An 11859-nucleotide genomic window follows, 5' to 3' on the forward strand; every position below is an offset into this window, starting at 1 on the left:
GGGAGCAGGATCTTGTGTGCCAAGGAGCAGTGACTGCCTGCAAGGAGGGCTTGGTCCTTGTGAACACTCCTTGGTCTGCAATTAATTTTGGCTGTGATCCAAAATTCCTTAAACTGGAGGGAAAAAAGGAGTTTTGTATGATGCACTACAAGCAGCAAATCAAACCTCTGTGGGCCTCTTGAAGAATGACCATTATGATGAGGGAGGTGAGGTTCCCCCAAGATGTTGTTGATGCCTCATCATTGACAGAGTTCAAGGCCAGGTTGGATGGGGGTTTGAGCAACCTTGTCCAGTGAAGGGTGTCCCTGCTGATGGCAGAGGAGCTGGAAATAGATGATCTTTAAAAATTCTTTTCAATTCACACCATTCTATAATCCTATGAAGAGCATCTTGGGACCTGTCTTTCAAGGCATTGGTGGAAATAGATGAGCAACAGTTAACCCCATTTGCTGCAGAGAGGCTTCAGGAAGAGATGTTAGGAGATCAGCATTTGGAAGATAGAGCAAAAGGCAGCTGTGTCTTCTGAGAGGGAACATGGGATACTTGTCACTTCCTCTTCTACTTGGTAAATTCATGCTTCCTGAAGTTGTTTTAATCTGCAAGTTTTCTGTCAGAACTCTGCAGGAAAAAGGGCTTTGATTGTCCCTTTTCAACATCACAGTGGTTTACATCAGTCTTTAAAAGATGATACAGCCAAATGTGGATGTGTCCTTTGTTAATCAAACGTTCTGTTCTATCTAAATGTTGGTATTGTCTTGCTTGATAAGTCTAGGGAACTACAATCTAATCAAACAACAGATCAGAGAAGTGTTCTTCAAGTACTAGCTGGGATCATCATCCAAATGAAAATATTCATCAGAGAGGTCTGAAGTCAGCATTTTCCTTAAATGGATGATAGAACAGTGACTCATGATTAAATATATTTGATAAAGTAATATTTGGGCTGGAAGTGGGGCTTGGGATTTCTAGGCAATGAGTTTCTGTTCAAAATGACTGAAAGAAATTGAAAAAAATATTTAAAAACAGATTATGTAGGCCAGGGAAGACAAATGTGAATTTCTTCACTGTAACAAGCAATAATTGGTCAGTTGGTCACAAGGTGGGAAACAAATGAATAGATAGCAGTTCTGCAGAAAAAGATCTTAAAATGTCAGTGAGATTATATATATAGTATTTTTTTCTCAGTAATATATTTATATTTATCAGTAATATATATTGCCAGTTATTTCACAAGGTTAAACTCACAGAAGTGATAATACATGCAAAGGGATCCTGCTCCCTCTAAAACCCAGCTGGAGAGGCTTGAAAGGAATAAGAAGAAAGACTGGGGCCCTATACAGGGAAGAGAAAGACATGGGTTGTGGAATTCAAGGAAAGCAAGGCTGAAAGAAACCAAACGAGTTGTTTGCAAAGACAAAAGCAATGCTCTGTTCTGTGGTCCATGGTGGCCAAAATAGGCATTAAGATGGCTTTGCTGAAAGTAACAGTGGCTGGAATAGGCAAGTTGCAGATTCTTTGTTCAAACCATGTAGGTGACATCAGGGGTGGTGTGTACTCAGCTGATTCTGCCTGGGAACATGACTGTGTGATGTGAATTTAAGGTCCTGCTTGGTCTTGTGCTTCTGATCATGCTGGGAGGTGGTGGGGGAGGGAGGAACCCTTAACCTGTGGTGGTCTAACAATTTGGCCAATGTTTGCTTCTGCCTTTCTTCAACCTCACGCTTCTAATTCCTGAACTCAGACTCTGCTCTGCCTGCTTGTTGACATAAACTATGCAGCCAGTCATTTCAGGCAGGGGCTGTGTTTAGCTGCCTATTTATCTGACATCAATGGGGCTGCATTGTTGATTGGCACTCCAAACATAAACAATAACCATTGTCAGAGTAGATTATTCAGAGCAGAGCAATCTGAAGTCATTTGGTTATGAAAAGTTCCCCAGAGCATTACTGCTTACTGTAACCCAGAAATGTTGGCACAAAAATTGATTACATGGTAGGATTTATGTGTCAAACTTGTGGCTCTTCCTTGTGCAGGCAGCACATGGTGTCATGGAGATCGCATCTATTGTGTGAAATGTATGTGCAGCCTTCCTGAAGAGAACAAACTCCAGCCATGGGAAAGATAGCTGAAAGAGCCCATTTGTTTGGAAAGGGGATGATGAAAAGAAAGTCTTTGGAGTTTCCAAAGTGAGATGATATGAACAATAGTTGCTGGGGAGGGAGTGAGATATAGGGGCCAAAGATGCAGGATATGAAGCCAAGTGACTCCCATTGGACATGGTCTCTGAAGGAATGGCAGCTCTGTTGCTTGAGAGCTGATAATACAAAGCACTGAAGAATCCAGAGCTGTTTTAAATGGGGCAAAAGCCCTTTTCTTTTTCCATTTCTCTGCCCTCCTGCTTTCTACCTCTGATGAATGTTCCTGCCACATTCTGCTTGCTTTTTGGTTGGTGGGGAGAAACTGGGAAAAGTTACTCCTATCACCTGCCCTATTTCAGAGGGCTTTGCTGCTGAAGGTACAACATGTCTTGAATGGGGATTCAGGCCCTGGAAACTGCTGTTATATTCCCCACTAAACTTGTGGAAACTGCTAAGGTCCTCAGCTGGGTTTCTCGGAGCTGTAAAGGACAGTCACCTGGGCAGGCAGACTGGAGGTGCACTATGCAAAAAAAACCAACCAACCAAACAAACAAACAAAAAAAGCCAAACAAAAAACCAAACAAAAAACCCCACCTTTATAAAGTTTTTATTTCTCTAAAATAGCTTTAAAATGCAAAATATGTGCCTTTTTGTGCCAACCAAAACCCTCCAAAATCAAAACACCCCAAAATGACTAAAGGTCCTTATGGATACTATGCTAAAATCTTAATCTGAAATAATAAATCTGCCCCTAGGACTGAATCCATGTGAAGATGATCAAAGCCATTCTTCCAGTGCATTCTAATTAGCAGAGCATGGGGAATTTCCTAGCAAGTCATTATTGGTATGTGAAAGTGCAATGTGTTGAATATCTAAAAGGTATGCTCAGCTCAGAGCAAGGAACCTTGTCTTAATTTCTGCTCTGGACAAGTTTCAGAAACACAGAGACACAGAGCTAGAAAAGTAAAGCAGCAAGAAGATATGCATGTCCAGCATCCACATCTTCCTCTGGGGCAAATACCCAATTTTTGAATCTACAGCAAACAAACCACTTACAGAGCTATGAACATGTGTGATCATTTCATATGCAGTGAGAAACAGTTTCTCTCCTAATCCATATGATGATCAGTTTAAACCATGAAGTGTGAAATGTGATTACCCTTGTCCAGGGTTTGAATTAGGGGGCTGCAAGGAAAGGCTTATTGCTCCGGATTGCATGAAGAAGGAGAGAACAGGCACAGAGGCTGAGCTTCTACATGTCTCTGTGAGGCAGGGCAGAAAAATTCCTCTTCCACTTATTCCTTGAGATTCAAGGATGATGAAATAGATAACATTCCCTCAGCAGGTCTTTAATACAGATCTGCCATGCAGATGCAATGCACTGATTTGGAGCCCTTTCTCCTACCCTATCCTGAAAGGTTTTCTAATAGAAAAGTTAGTGTGCTTTGCTGTTGATCTAACACTGGTACTTTTCACACTACAAGGCTGAGAAGTTCCCTTTAGGGTTGCATAAGCTTTCTTTTGAATCTGTGCTGCCATTGGAGCTGTCAGCTCCATAGAGAAATCCCACTATAGTGTATGTAAATCTAGAATGTGTAAATGAGAACAGCTGAGAACCAGTGGTGTTTTTATTGAAACACCTAGTGTAATTTTCTGTTGCTTCTTCACTTGCTTCACTCTTGTAGACTGAATTTCCATGGTTTTTTTAACTAGTTATGGTAACCTTCTAGAGTCAGAAGAGTCACTGCCCTGGTCTGGAAGTAGCTGTGTGAAATGCTTTGGTTTTAAGTGTGGTTTCATCTTAGTGCACTGGCACCCCATGATTGCATTTAGGGAGACAAATCCCATCATAGCTCTGCGCTGTAATCACCTGCTTGCAAGTACTTGACTCTGCAGTTGCTTGAACTTGGACACATTATAATATTCATGAGATATTGATGGTATGTATCAAAGGAAAAGAATTCATTCTGCTAGCCAAGTCTGGAAACTAGACTTAAGGGAATCCACACAGTACAAAAATCTCAGCTTTAGTTTGGTGGGCTGCAAATACATTATTGGTTTATCTGAGAACAGAATTCTTCACCTGCCTATAAAATGCTACACAGCAAATACATTAGAACAGTAAAGTAGTCTTTATACTTATTCTCTCTTAGAGGTTTTCTACTGGCCTTTGAAAACAAACTTATTTTCAACATTTCAGTATTCACTCCATAAAAGCTATTGTGTAGACTATTGGCAAGCTACTTACAAAGAAATTCCAGTCTGGTTGCCTGTTGCCTTTTCTGTCATATTATTGATGTATTAATATATTTCCAAGTATAAGTCTTGCACTGAGATTTTTTTTCATTCAAGGCATTTTTTCCCCAGTCTGCTGTGTCCTTGAGGAAATTCTGGAGGGATGCTGGAGAGCTGTTGTCATGCTGGGTGAGTCTCACTGCTGAGCACAGAGATTTTCACTCGTGAGATGGAACCTCAGACCTGTCTCCTTGACCCAGTTCTGTGACTTAGCTGCTCAATAAGAAAAGATATTGGGAGAAACAGAGTGGCTTTGGGCTGGGAGCCAGGAAAGATGGGAAGATCCCTGTGTTTGGCCTGCTGGGGATTTGGCTGGGGTTTTGGGATGTCTTTTAGTGACCCTCCCTATTCAGCAACAAAAGTGTTTCCTTCATTCATTCCCTGTCCTAGGCTTGAACGGCCAGCATGTGGCCCAGGCTGTGGATCCCATGCTAATTAAAATATAAAACATCCATTGTTTATTGCAAAATAAGCAAGTACAGATAGGACTGTTATAGCTTGAGCTATGAAATCACATCTGACTCACTAAAGGTTACAAGTCCAATTCTCCTTTCATCTGTATCAAGTGCTGTTCTGCTATTGGTGCTAATACATGCAAAAACAGGCGTTAATACAAGAAAGTATTTAATGTGAGGTATTCATCTTATCTTGTTTCAGACTAGGTATTTCCACTGTGTCATCACTTGTATTTAACAGTTGTCAAAACAGTTGAATATGGCAGAGGGGTTATTTCTCATCAGCAGACTTTGCAGCCTGCCTGACTTCAGATAATAAATACCTTCATAGCATAAAATATTTTCCTATGGAGAAACCAGTTATTAACTTTTGCCTTCCTCAAAGTTTTAGTAATATGCTGCATACAGGAGATATCTGTGCTTTGGATAGGATAGAGATGAGAAGAAATATAGCAATTTATTTTTACATATTAGGCAATATGTCTGGATGGTGGGGGATGTGATAGAATTAATTATGTAGAGCTGCAGTGACAGCTCAAAAATGAAGCATACAAATATAGATGAATCTTTTGACTATTGCTAGTTGTAGCCACCACAAATAATAGTGACTATAAAGCTGGCCCTGCTTGGTTTGTTCATTATTTTCAATTAGTTCTAATTTCTTCCAGATGTATGTGGCATTAGTCATTTTTGTATGGTGTGTATATATGGTTTGCTTAATTTTTTTTCAGATTATTTGCTATTTGTACTCTGGGCTTGGTTTAGTAATCCCGATTATGCTATTTCTATTTCCTCACTACATGACCAAAATGCACTGGCAGAAGAACATTAAAGAAAGAAAGGAAAGGCACTTAGACATCCTAAAATTCATAATCTCATTAATATTGATCACTGTTTTAGGAGCCATGAACAGTTTTACAAATACTTGGTAATCTCCAAACATTTTCAAGCCTTTAATATTCTGATCTGGTAAATGAACACAAATTAAGCTACGGGTTTCATTTCTTTTTAAAGCCATGCTTTGTTTTTTCTTTTCCCATGCTACTGTATTTGATGAAATTGCTGCTAGTCACAGGCGTTTGTGTTAGTCACAGGCTATCATTTTCCACAGGAAGCCAGGGGCCTTTGGGTTCCTGAGGCTGGGAACCCTCTTGCTGCTTTGCTGTGCTTTGTTCCTGGGGTCACTGCCATGCACATGGCCACACTCACCACTGCTGCCCTGGCTGCTTTTCTCTTTGTTTCTTGTAGCAGGAACTCAGCTGTATTGGGTTTGCATGGCAAGGGTTTAGTAGCAGGGGGGCTACATATGGGGCTTCTCTGAGAAGCTGCCAGAAGCCTCCCCCATGTCTGATGGACTCAAAACCACATGCCCCCAGGATGGACCTGCCATGGATCAAGGCTGAGCCCATTGATGCCTTGTGAAGGCTGATCTAGAAGAGAGACTAGATGGAGCTAAAGAATAAAGTAGGTATTTATTAGGAGACCTTGGGCAACACAAAAGCCCAGCCAGGGCTACAGCCCAGGTGAATCCGAAATGGTCACAAAATGGACACCCAGTCATGGGGTCTCACACTTTTAGAAGTTCTGATCCATTAGCGTATTGGAGCTAATTGTCCAATTACAGCTCTAGCCCATGAAGTCCCATCTTTCTTGTTTTTCTCACTTCAGTCCACTGTCGTTTATGCTCTTGGGCTTGAAATTTGGATCAGCTGTCCTTGGGTCCCTGGTTAGAGAAGGAATTCTTTTGTCTACTTATTCTGTGAAGAGAGCTTACCATCCCTTAATATGAAGCTCAAAACTACACACTAAAGCAGTACAGAATCTGAAAAATATAAAAGCTAAAACCTGAGGCATCACCATCAGTGGTAATAGTAATGCCTCTGTTACAACATGTGGAAGAAAGGGAAAAAATTATTGTGCAGAAGCAAATTGCAGCCAGAGAAAAGCAGAGTGAGAACGTGTGAGAGAAACATCTCTGCAGACACAAAGGTCAGTGCAGAAGGAAGGGCGGGAGGTGCTCCAGGCACTAGAGCAGAGGTTTCCCTGCAGACCATGGCGAGGCAGGTTGTGCCTCTGTAGCCCATGGAGGTCCATGGTGGAGCAGATATTCCCCTACAGCCCATAGAGCAGGCTATGCCAGAGTGGGTGGATGCCCAAAGCAAGCAAACCCTGTGGCAAGCCTGTGCCTTTTGCTGTATTTTCTCTCTCCTGCCCAGCTGAGGAGGGGAGTGATAGAGCAGCTTTAATGGGCACCTGGTGTCCATGCAAGATTCAACCCACCACATCAACTTAGTTCAAGAAATACGTTTTTTGGCACTGGCAGTCACTTATGGTCCTTGTGCCAACTGGCTGGTGCACAAGGCACAGAAAGCTCCTGACCTGTGCCTCCAGGCAGCTCTCATGACTGGTATCAGCAAGTTCCACCTTCCCACATAAATCCTTATCTCCTTCTGCCCTCCAGCATCTCCTAATTGTTTGCTGATACATCTTCATTTAGAAGTATGGTTCTTAAAATTAGTTTATACCACTATTGAGGCTGGTAACAGCAGCAGCTTTGGACTCTGTGGTTTGTGCATGAACAGTAAGAGATCGTTGTTGGTTCAGCCAGAGCTTATGTAATATCTGACATGCAGCTTATCTAGAAAACCCTAATGAATCCCATTGTTCGTCTACAGCTGGATGTAGAAATGAGGAGATGTCATGGACCTACCTGGAGTCTCAGCTGTGAGCCTCTCATTTTTGGTACCAGACTTCCATTTTCTGCTTTTCTTGAATCCATGAAAGAAAGTTAAGAAACAACTGACATATGTCTTGCACATCTCTTCACATGTGAGTAGTAGATCTAATGACTACCAAAGGAGACCTTGAGTGGAACACGCAATAGAGAGGCACAGGCTCAACACTTTGCAAAGATTTTAACTGTCTAGCTCCTTGGGATCTTAGTTTTATTTGTGTAACTCCTAAATTTTAGGATTAATTATTTTAAATACAAACTAAGCAGGATACATAATTATGTAAGTCCCTTAGCATCCTTTGGAAATGAAAATCATTTTGCTGCTAGATCCCATGAACTTCAAGAGGAAAATACAGCTTTATAATATTAGGCAATAAAATTAAACTTTACCCTATAAGAGACTTCTTTGGTTATTTCTACAACTTTGCACGATGTCTTAGAAATGTTTGATGTATGCAAACATAATAAACCTCCTGCAGTGTCTCAGCTGTAGGCAAATGGCTTCATCTCTGAATGATCCATGCAAGTGGTTTTCTATACTTGAGGGGTAAATTGTATGATTAGGCAATTAATAGTAAAAACTTTGCTCTTCTCCAATAGAGTGCAGCAATACTCAGCTGAATGTATTGCTCATTTGTTCCTTGTAGTTCATTTTTCCTTCTTAAACAGTCAGCACTGGTTGAGTAATCATTTTTTCATATGAGAAAAACAACTCTGATTGCAGTCGCCCCTTCCTGCAGTCCCTTAGTGAAAATATCTTACATTCATTTCTCCTTTTGAGCCTACCTGTGAAGGAGACATCAATGCCAGATATTGCAATTACCTCTTCTTGTTCAGAGAAGGCAATTAAGCATGTGATTCTTCATCTTGTAAAGTGATGCTTTGCCTTAATAGGCCATTTTGCAAACAAATTCTGATGATCCATGGAGCACAGAGGTTCACATGCTGCAGTCTCATGCTAATACTGCTGCAGCTATCGGTGATATATAGGGCAAAGGTATATATGGGCTGTAGCAGTGTTTCCACAAGGGCATATGATGTTGCTGAGGGAGAAAATATTAGCACTGAAGAAAAAAGAAGTCTTCCATTCCTCACTGAGTCACTGATATCCATAAGCAAATAATTCACTGTCTCAGTCTTTCCAGTGTCATCACTTCTGATAATATGGGTGTGTCTGTAAGAAGCAGTAGAACTTGCCTAAACAGACTCAGCTTTTGGCAGGTCATTTCTTCTCCTTAGAAAGGATTATGTGTATTTGCTGACTTATTTGGCATAGGTACTTGATTATTTTACCTTGTTAGATAGTATTTACAGATGGTTTTTTGAGACTATTTGGCTTGTAAATTTAAACATTCTTTTCACTGGTGAAGGGAATAAAGAATCTGGAGGAGGGTGTTTAATCTGTCATCATTCTTCATTAATAGAGCAAAATCTAAAGAAAAGAGTGAAGATGGACCTTAGTATGGCTGCATTTGTTCTGGTCCTGTGAGGTATTGCCTGCTTAGGCTATCTAGCTTGGGTTTCTCTTGCAAGCAGAACCCCTGCCCAGTGCCTCCCAGCCTCTAGGGATGGCTGCTTCTGATCAATTAAAAAATGTGTTTTAGTCATTATTAAAGAGTCAGTTAGATAACCAGTCTTTTCAATTTTCAACTGGAGATACACCTGCATAAAGCCTGCAGACACCTTAGGGTTTGAATCCTTAGGAACATTCCCTAGGCTATTTCTGTTGATAGATGATTTTTGTATAGGAACTTCTTAACTTAGAAGATTTCAGTTTTTCTGTTTTTTTTTTTTTTTCAGGTTTTCAGTTTTGAATATTTTTTTTAGCCAGTTTTAAACACTGACACTTCTAACACATTTATCTTCTTAATAGGAGTCTTCTCACTCCACCCCCTTTTCTCTGCACCTCTAGAAGATATTCCAACAGGTCTGACTATATTATTTGAACTCATTAATGATGTCTGTGAACATGGGCAGCTCTGGTATACGGGGGAAGTAGAAAGGGAGGTGGTTGAACACCCCTTTCACAGTTTAGAGGAGAGGGGTGGCCAGAAGCTGGGAGAAGGCCGCACATGTATGTGCACACCCATTGCTTTTCCTGGGTTCTCTATAGTACCTCTGTCACTTTTAAGGACATGAGCATGCAAGAGTCGGATGTGAGGACAGAAAGGCAGAACAGACATGAGGGAGTGGTGGGAGAGGCTGAGGTATGTTGTAACCCCCTGAACACTTTGGATGCTGTCAAGGTCAGTGACTACACTCCTGAAGGTGAATGTCAGCTGCCAAAAAAGCCAGGGCTCAGGCTGGATGTCTGCAGATGTTTTTTTTCTCCCCAGTAAGTGCCAAGGGCACTTGGTCCATTTAAATAGTGGGGCAAGGCTGAGAAAGCCTCCCTCGGGCAGGCAGCTTGGAGCAGGAACATTGCCTCAGAGAAGCTCTTGGCCATTCCTTACATCTGAGATGTCAGGGGCCATCAGTGGGTGCTGTACAGCACAGCAGGGCTTTGTTTGCCCATGGCAGCCCTGTGGGGCTTACACATAAGGCTCAGGCCATTGCTGTCCCAAGCAACCTATGCCAGAAAAGATCTGCAGAAGCAATTATTTCATGCTGTCACTTCCCCCAGGGAATTAAAATCCCCCTTGGACCAAAGTTGTTCCATTATATGGGAGGGGTATCTGGCAGTTCACAAAGGAAACAAAAAGGTATTCTCCTGACACAGGTCCTGCATACTGTACTGTCTCTTCTTCAAAGATGTATAAGTGTCACTGGTCCCTAATATATCCTGGATAGAAAGATCAAAGATGAAAGGGGGGTGCCATGAGGAGAGTGGTCCTGTAATGTAACCTAGACAGTGAAATTACCCTATCCTTCCCTTGGCAATGAAAATAGTTGTTTACGATTTACTTTGAGTATTGTGACTGAAAACTGCAGATGGATTATGTGTAATCCACAATGAAATCACTGCTGCAATGAAGTCACAGGCTAAAATTGCATGGCATAACTTTCTGAAGTGACAATTGGTGGTGCCTTCTTGAAATACATCTAGGATCTGGATTTTCAGAGGGGAAGTCTTCAATGCTGTCTGAAAAAACAAAAACATCTGAGCAGTTCTGTGCATTGCATATGGCAAATCAGAGATCTAAACTCAGAGATACTTTAGAAAATATGGACTAAAATATAAGAAAATTTATTCTTCATAATTTTATTTCCCAGGTTAATTCTCCTGCGATCACCACTGACATGGATGCTGTCAGTCTTTCAATTTCATTTCTGTTGCTGTGGGTACCTAAGCAATGGAAGTGTTGTAAGACTTCAAATTCTTGTAGTGCAAAGAAAATCCCAGCCTTTTTTAATAAGGTTTCTTTGTTCTGACTGAATGCAGAACAAAGAAATGCAGAGAAAAATCGTTGTCTTTGGTTTAAAAGTTTGGTTACATGCTGTCACGGTTTGATGCTGGGCAATGCCAGTGCACCCATGAAAATATATGCTCCCTGGTGTCTGCTGTGAGATGTGACCAGGAATACAGCAAAGCAGCTCCAACTTAGGAATAAAGAAGAAAAACTTTATTAACCTACAACTATACATAAAGAGAAACACACACAGAACTCGGAATGAAAACCTTCCAAAAACATTCCTCGTCCCGCTACCAAATTTCCAATACATCCACCCCTCAGATCATCAACTCTCAGTCCATCACTACCCTTTAGATAATCAATTCTCAGTTCTCAAGAATCAATTCTCAGTCCTCAAGAAGAGAGGAGTCCCTCTTGTACCATAGGCTTCCCCTGGAAACACAGTTGAAACCTCTTGGGTTTCCATGTCACACGTGACACTGCCCAGAGATCATTTGCCGTCGTGACATCTTCCTTCTATGCTCAGTTCTCTCACCACTGCACATGGACCAGAGCTGCTTCTAGGGTTCCCCTTTTAAGGATGCTTTGCCCAATTCCAAAAAAGCACATTGTCTCATTTTCTGGGCACCTGTCCCCCCGCCCAGTTCACCCCCTGGGGCCAAAGGGTCTTGAGAACAGGGATCTTCTTCTTCTTCCCTGAAGATGCAGGGCACCACCACCCCCCTCACCCACTGTCTCTGTTCATGCACTCCTTCACATAACATCACTGCACTCCCTTGGCTCCGAGCCATTGCCTCCCCCTAAATGCAGTCTCTGTGTCACAGGAAAAAAATGGTTCTGTCCATGGCTATACAAGAAAAGTCCAGCCAAAGGCCACTCCATCA

The sequence above is a fragment of the Geospiza fortis genome, unplaced genomic scaffold (genome assembly GCF_000277835.1).
Source record: "Geospiza fortis unplaced genomic scaffold, GeoFor_1.0 scaffold1, whole genome shotgun sequence".
NCBI lineage: Eukaryota > Metazoa > Chordata > Aves > Passeriformes > Thraupidae > Geospiza > Geospiza fortis.